Raw genomic sequence first — 7,102 nt, forward strand, 5'->3', positions numbered from 1 at the left:
CTCTTTCCCAGAAATGTTCTATCCTTCCACTCCCTGGGAATATCTTGTATTTTAGCAGTGTATTTTCTGCTCTTAATCATGTTTTGTTTGCTAATCGTGACCTTGTGATCTTTGTATTTTTCCAGTAAATGACTTGGACATGTTTAGGATGTGATGTTGATTTGGCATCAAGGCAGTGAACAAGCATATATTTTTAATATCCAAGCATGCTTCCTAATGCCTAGACCATGTCTTTTCACAGAGGTGCTTGAAACGATCACGACAGAGAAGCTAACATTTGCTTTATCGCACTATGACCTTATTAACTAAATATTAAAAATTAAATACTTCACCACTGTACCTGTAAGAAGACTTACGATTTCTATTATTTTTTTTTCTGTTTCTTTGTTTAGCACTCAAGCTTCCATCATAATTTTTGAGGATTAGAAAGAAAACCTCTGAGTATCAAATTACTTCAGCTACTCTGGGGAAAACCGAAAAGGCAAAGGGAAAGGAGACGTGTCCTTCTGGCTTAGACTCTCAGATGAGAAGAGGATTGGTCCTCTTTCCAAAATATTGGTAGTCCTATTATAAAGGACGGTCATCTCAGAACAGGTTCCAATTCTTGCTGTCTCTGAGGTGCACATCTACAAAAAGACTGTCCTTAACTCAAGGATCTTAGGTAGCCTGGAGGAAGCTTCCCACTTTTAAGTGAAATGTGTACTGTAAAAAAAGCCTAGATTTCCCAATCCCAGCTAAGCACACTGAAGAGTTTCTCCATTTTGTGTCAAAAAAAGATATTTATAAAGTAGAGCAAGTCTAACAGGAGAACCTATGAAAGATGCTTATTAATATAAAATAGTCTGATGGGAGATCCCGGTTACAATACACTGTCTCTGATGGGACTTCACCATGATATCATCAGCAGCAAGTAGCTAGGTCTCCTCCCAGACTATTGGGGTTTTCTCAGCATTAATGTATGGACATAAACCAGACACAAATGGGGCAATGCTTGACTTGCCAAGAGCTTGTGTCCCTTTGGCATGATGGACTTGAAGCTACACCTTAGCCCAGGCTGCAGAGGATTCTTTGTTTACAAAGAAAGGCAGCCACTGAGCAACTGCTGTGACTTTGTCAGCAGCACCTCCACCATGAACTTAAGTCCACAAGTATTTCTGGAAGCATCCCATCCCCACCCACTAAATCCCTCGGAACACAAATATATCAGATGCTGAGCATTCATTTGAATCCCACAGCAAAAAAGCTAAGAGGTGTCCTTGCTTCTGCCTTGAACAAATTCAGGGGATTGATATCTAATATTCTGTGAGATAGAAGGAGCTGGTGTTTGCAGCCTTATATTATTTGTTTGACCTTGTCTTTGAAAAAACAAATCTAGGAAGAGATTTTTGTGACTAGCTATTGCTGCATTCATTTTTTAACCATCCATTACTTTTTACTACTTTTTCCTTTTTTTATCACTTCAGCGTTGTAAAACCTCAAATTGAATTTTCAGAGCTTTGTAGAGAATGTACAGACCCCCAGGCGACTTTATAGTAAATAAGGAAACATTTCAGAACATCTAACAATCTTGAATATGTTCACAATACAGGAATTTTAAAAAATTGGGTAGGAGAAATAAATTATAAATTAAAATAAATGTTTTATGCATACCTAAAATGGCAGATCCAGGAGAAAAAAAATAAAATAAAAAAACCATGAAGCATCAGAGTATCTGTATAGGTCTGAGGCCAACACACTTGGAAGTCTAAGACCTATTTCCAAAACAGTTTTGGCACACAGACAGAAAAATGAAGTTGACTTTCAATACTTGAAAAATCTTAACCTGAAAACCTTTTCTTGTCTTTATTAAAAAAAAATAAAGTAATAATTTGTAAATTCTACTTTTACCGACTTGTATTAATTTCAGAAAACTTTGTTATTTCAGAAAAATTTGGGCAAAAAGTTTTTTCTACACTTGAAAGGAGCTTACTCTTACCAAGAATAAACTGTCCTTAATCTACAAACACCACTGTTCTTAGCTTTGCAAGTACAAGTACTCCCACTGAAATTGAAGCTGGATGGAACTATGAATTGAATGTACACATGCAATTTCCCTTTGCAAAATGAGTTGACTTCTTTCATTTTTGTGTTGCTGTGTTGAGACTAATGAAGCAGTCAATGAAGCAACAAAAGTCTCTCTACACTCTAATACAGGGTGCTATCAACTGCTCAGCTGACTAGGTTGAAAAATACTAGAATCTTCAGGAAAAGGGCAGTACATTTTCCCATGTTTTTTCTCATATTTTCTTGTGTCAAAAGAGCAACATGATTTAGCCTCATGTAATCAAACACAGAATACTTTAAATCTCAAAAATACTTGGCTTTATGGAATGCAAAGGAAATATTTTCCCTTAAAAATTTTCTGGAGTTTTGGTAGAAAGCTGCAGGCCTCAGCTCTGCATGGATTCATGCTAAATAGTTTGTTGTGATGTTTCTGAGTATTTTCGTTGAGCACAAAGAGCTCCCCAAGCCTCTGAGGAAAGCCAGGACTGTGAAATATAGTAAATCTTAACAGAAAAGGCTCCAGAAACTTCTGAATACTGTTCTATTTGTACTTTCTGACTAACAGGACTTAATTCTACCTTTATAATGAAATTTTTCACAATGTAGGGACATACAGGATTCTAAAATTATGGTGTTTGGGGCTCTTTTGTTTATGTTTTGTTGCACAGAATACTTGTCGTTCCTCAGGGCCTACTTTTAGGCTTCTATTAAAGTAAAACAAGATCCACGCACAGGCCCTGCTCAGAATTCATCTTTGGATCCAATATGCTGTGCATCAAAAAAAATGTCAACAGTGTGAATGCCCTGTACTGCTCTAAGTTGCAAACACATAGTATTTGCGGTATTTCAGCTTTTAGCAACGCTATTTTTTTATCCACTTCCTTCTTCTCTATTTATACTTTCCTCTCAGCTTGCAAGCAAATAATCTAGGACACCAGTATTGGGATAATATTTAGGATAAAAAGCAAGTTGGTGAAATTTCTCACTCAGGCTCTTTTCTGTTTGTTTTTTTGCTTTATTCTGATCACTGATTTAGTTCTGTGTAAGAGATTGCAGGGGAAGCTACACCAATCATCCTTGCATATTTTAATTATAGCTGGTTCCCATCATGAGTAAAGGCATAAGTATATCCGTGTAACTGGGAAATATAGGGCTTACCACACACTGATCCTACTGTTAAAATGGGGAGGAGAACAAGAACATGTTATTACAATAATATTTCCATGACCATCATTACATGTCTGTCATACATGTGGAAATAAATCATTAGAGTTCAGAAAAGGATTTCAAGGAATTTTTATAGAAATCTATTAGATTATCAGTTCCTCTGTATGACAGTGGTAAGAAAAAAAAAAGTCTATAGTGTTTCTGAGTGATGTAATTAAAATGTTGTTCTCTGTTCATCAGGCACTGTCTGAACTGTTAAAATTTTCTGAGACAACCATAACTGAGAATGTCAGAGCAGGTGAATTCCTAGTTTAAATATATACCCTCTAAAATTATTGAGTTGAGGAAAAGGACAGGTTTAGATTACTCCACAGGACTTTAAAAAAACCCCATAACATGGACTTGAATTGAGCTTTTACCAGTTTACATGCAGCTTTTTAACATGGGCATATTAATTTACCTCATAATCATTATTCATAACTCACACTTACATGACTATTTCCCTTGTTGCTCAGGCCATACACTTCCTGTTAGCTTATTAAAATTATTTAAAGCTAAAGAAGTTACTAAATCTGGTGACACATTTTGGGCCGTAGATCATAAGCAGTTTCTTCTGTGTACTCAATATCCAAACCTGAACTGTTTGGTCTTCATGAGCTCTGATGAGTCAAACAAGATTCATAGTGGTTGATTCTTGTTAAGCTTCCACCTATTTAAGGCAAACAATGAAAATGTTCCAAGCAGCTTTTAAAGTTCGTTCACATCTACAAAGTATTTTAATGAGTCTATTTTAAATAGTTCATTGGAAACAAATTTCTTTTAAGTTTGTGGGCTTTGATTTTGTTTTTTCAAAAAGTGTTCAGATAATTCTGTTACTCATTTATTGGAATGTATTTTGGCTTAGCTCAAGATCCGTGTCTGCTTTTTAGGTTTAGAGAAAGATTATGTAGAAGCAACACAAAAATAAGCCATGGCAAATTAAAATTGCTTCAAACACACTTTCGTTTTGATAGACTCTGTACGTAAGAAAGAAGCTAGCATCTGCAATAATGTAAGACCAATTTAAAACACTTGAAATTGAACCATTATAGAAGTAATTATCCTAGATGAAGGTTTATGGTTTTATATCCAGAGTTCAAAGGGAATGTAATGGGAAGCACCCGTTGCTACATCTGTAAGGGGGAATAAAAAGTCCCTTGCAGGCCTTATAGCAATATGGCATTGGGCTTAAAGCTGCCAAGCACCAAGAATAATGGTTGACATGCTTTCATGCAGATAAGTTTTCATGCTTAAGTCTCCTGGGTTCTGTTGCCATTTGTTTAATAATAACATGATTGCTGAACTTTTAAATCCCTGGTTCATCAATTCACAGAAACAAGAAAAATCACATTCTTCTCTACACAAGTGTCAGCTGAGACTCTATAGATATTTTTGGAGAGAACTTAGATAACTTGTTTTTTAAAAAGCCATCTATCTAATGGGAGGATGTAAAGACAGCAGATACTCAGTGGTATCTAGTGAATGGACAAGAGACAATGAGCAAAAACTGAAATACAGGAAATTCCATGTAGACACAAGAAAAAAACCATTTCACTGTGAGGGCAGTCAAATGCTAGAACAGGTTTCCCAGGTTGTGGCATCTCCATCCCTGGAGATATTAAAAACCTCGCTGGACACAGCTCTTAGCCACATATTCTATCTAACTGCACTCTGAGCAGGGGACTGGACAAGGTGATCTCCACAGCTGCCTTCCCACCTCATTCATTTCTAGCTTTATTTTTTGAAATATGAAAAGCTTGTAATTCGAACAGTACAGCTATAACAGCCATACAAACATATCCTCTCCACTGACAATTTCATTACTCATTGTTTAGATTTGCAACACAGTGAGTTCCTGGAAGCCTCCAAGATGGAAAACTTGAAAAATTGAAGAGTTTACTTGTAGACAGCCCAGGAGTTAAGTTCTCACCTCATTTGTCCACCTACAATGAAAACTATAAAGAGCCTGGTGATGCGGGCTGCTTTGTGGTAAATGACACCGGGGGAGAAAGCCTGCAATGTACCACTGAACAGGGTACATAATGTACCTCTGAGGTCAGGGAAGCCACATGACCAGTCCTAAGCTTCTCCACATGGTGAAACCCATCCACCCTTGGCAGGTCTGCATCCAATATGATCAGGTCTCCTTCCTGAGAACAAGCCCTCTATACAGAAGATAGGAGGAGTGGTAGCAAAGCACCTGATTCCTCCAGCCTGTGGGATCCTCTTTTAGATTGACCTGCTTTTTCTTATAAGGAGGGTGGGCATAGAAAGAATTTTGTGCATCTGAGGAGGCTAAGATGCATGCAAAGGTTTTAAACTCCATGGTATTTCTATTGCAGCAGACCACATTTTCCAGATAATCTGTAATCATTGCCATGGACAATTATATAGTAATACATTTGCTAAAGTAGCTATTATTTACTTTATAAACTGCAATGACTCATTTAAAACTCTTGCTATTTATTATGTCAGTGGATACTTATTCACTTGCTAGAGGGCCACTGTCACAGTTAACTATAGCTTTTCTTTGAGTCATTACTCTCATTCCAGCATCTGAAGTCCTTAGAGAAATGTTTACTTCACCAATCAGTAACTTGATAAGCCTATAATGTATAAAACAAATGAGGGAAAACTCTGTTCTGGAACATAGCCTTCTTTAGTAGAGTAGCTGCCTTTGAAATTCTTTTTTATTTATGCATGGTCACTTACTTTTAATCTGAGCCAACTATGACTCAGCTATAAAGTAGAAGAGGAAAATGAGTTATTTATTTTTTAAAAACTTGCTAAATTTAGGGGCGTTTATGTGAAAATAATTTTAAAATACTCAAGTACAAAATATTTAACCATGAGGCTTCCTTTTTTTCCATTACACACATATCAAACTGCCACTAGATTTTTTTTTTTTTTTTTTTGTAGTGACAAAAGGAACCCATCTCACTTCTGTTTGGTTTGTGTATTAGGTTGATCTTCAGATGTATATCCTCCTTTTCATGACACTTACCAACACTTGTGCACTATATCAGTTAGATAAAGGGTAAATGCAAGACATCTGATTGAAGTGAACTGCTGCATTCAGTTTCCATTTATAATTTCCTGATTCTAAGCTATGACACTGGCCCGGACTCAAGGAAGGGCAGCTTTATCAGTTTGCAGGAGTCCCAAAAGGCTAAGCAGCATAATCTGAATACAGCTCTCTGCAGACATAGCTCCTCAGCCACAGCTTTTACTCTGGAGAGTAAGATTAATGGCAGCAGATCTGCGCAGTTGCTGTTCTTTGCAGTTCCTTTATGCTTCCTGGGACAGTAATGTTTTGCCTTCCCTGGAAGAACTGACTTTGAACTCAGGCAGTAAGCTCAATTTAGCACCTCCAATTCTATGTCTAGTGTAAGACAAAAATGCCACAGCAGGAGGTGAACATATTGTTGCAACCACATCAACACTTATTGAACAGAATAATTCATTAGCTCTGTTCATGTTTTGTTTTGATGCTGGTCAGACTGTGGTTACTCTTGAATAGCAAGAATACCACAAATAATATTCCACCTTTTATTTACTTTATTGTGCTATCAAACATCTTTGCATTTTAGGGGTCATTCAATTAGTATAGGGGTTATTTACTTAGCCAATAGGCTTCCTAAGCTTAGGATTTTCACAGTCTCTTATGGATTTTCAAGCATGACATATTGTTCTGCAATATTGTTCTGGAAGGCGGCAGCTGGAGCAAGCTTCTCTGTGGCCTGCACGTCAACGTGAACACACAAAACACACACACTAACCCACACATCCTGCCTGGACCAGGGCAAAGTTCCTGAGCTCAGTTGTATTTACAGGATATGTTCTACCAAATTTG

Source organism: Antrostomus carolinensis, unplaced genomic scaffold (assembly GCF_000700745.2).
Source record: "Antrostomus carolinensis isolate BGI_N321 unplaced genomic scaffold, ASM70074v2 scaffold8853, whole genome shotgun sequence".
NCBI classification, from domain to species: domain Eukaryota; kingdom Metazoa; phylum Chordata; class Aves; order Caprimulgiformes; family Caprimulgidae; genus Antrostomus; species Antrostomus carolinensis.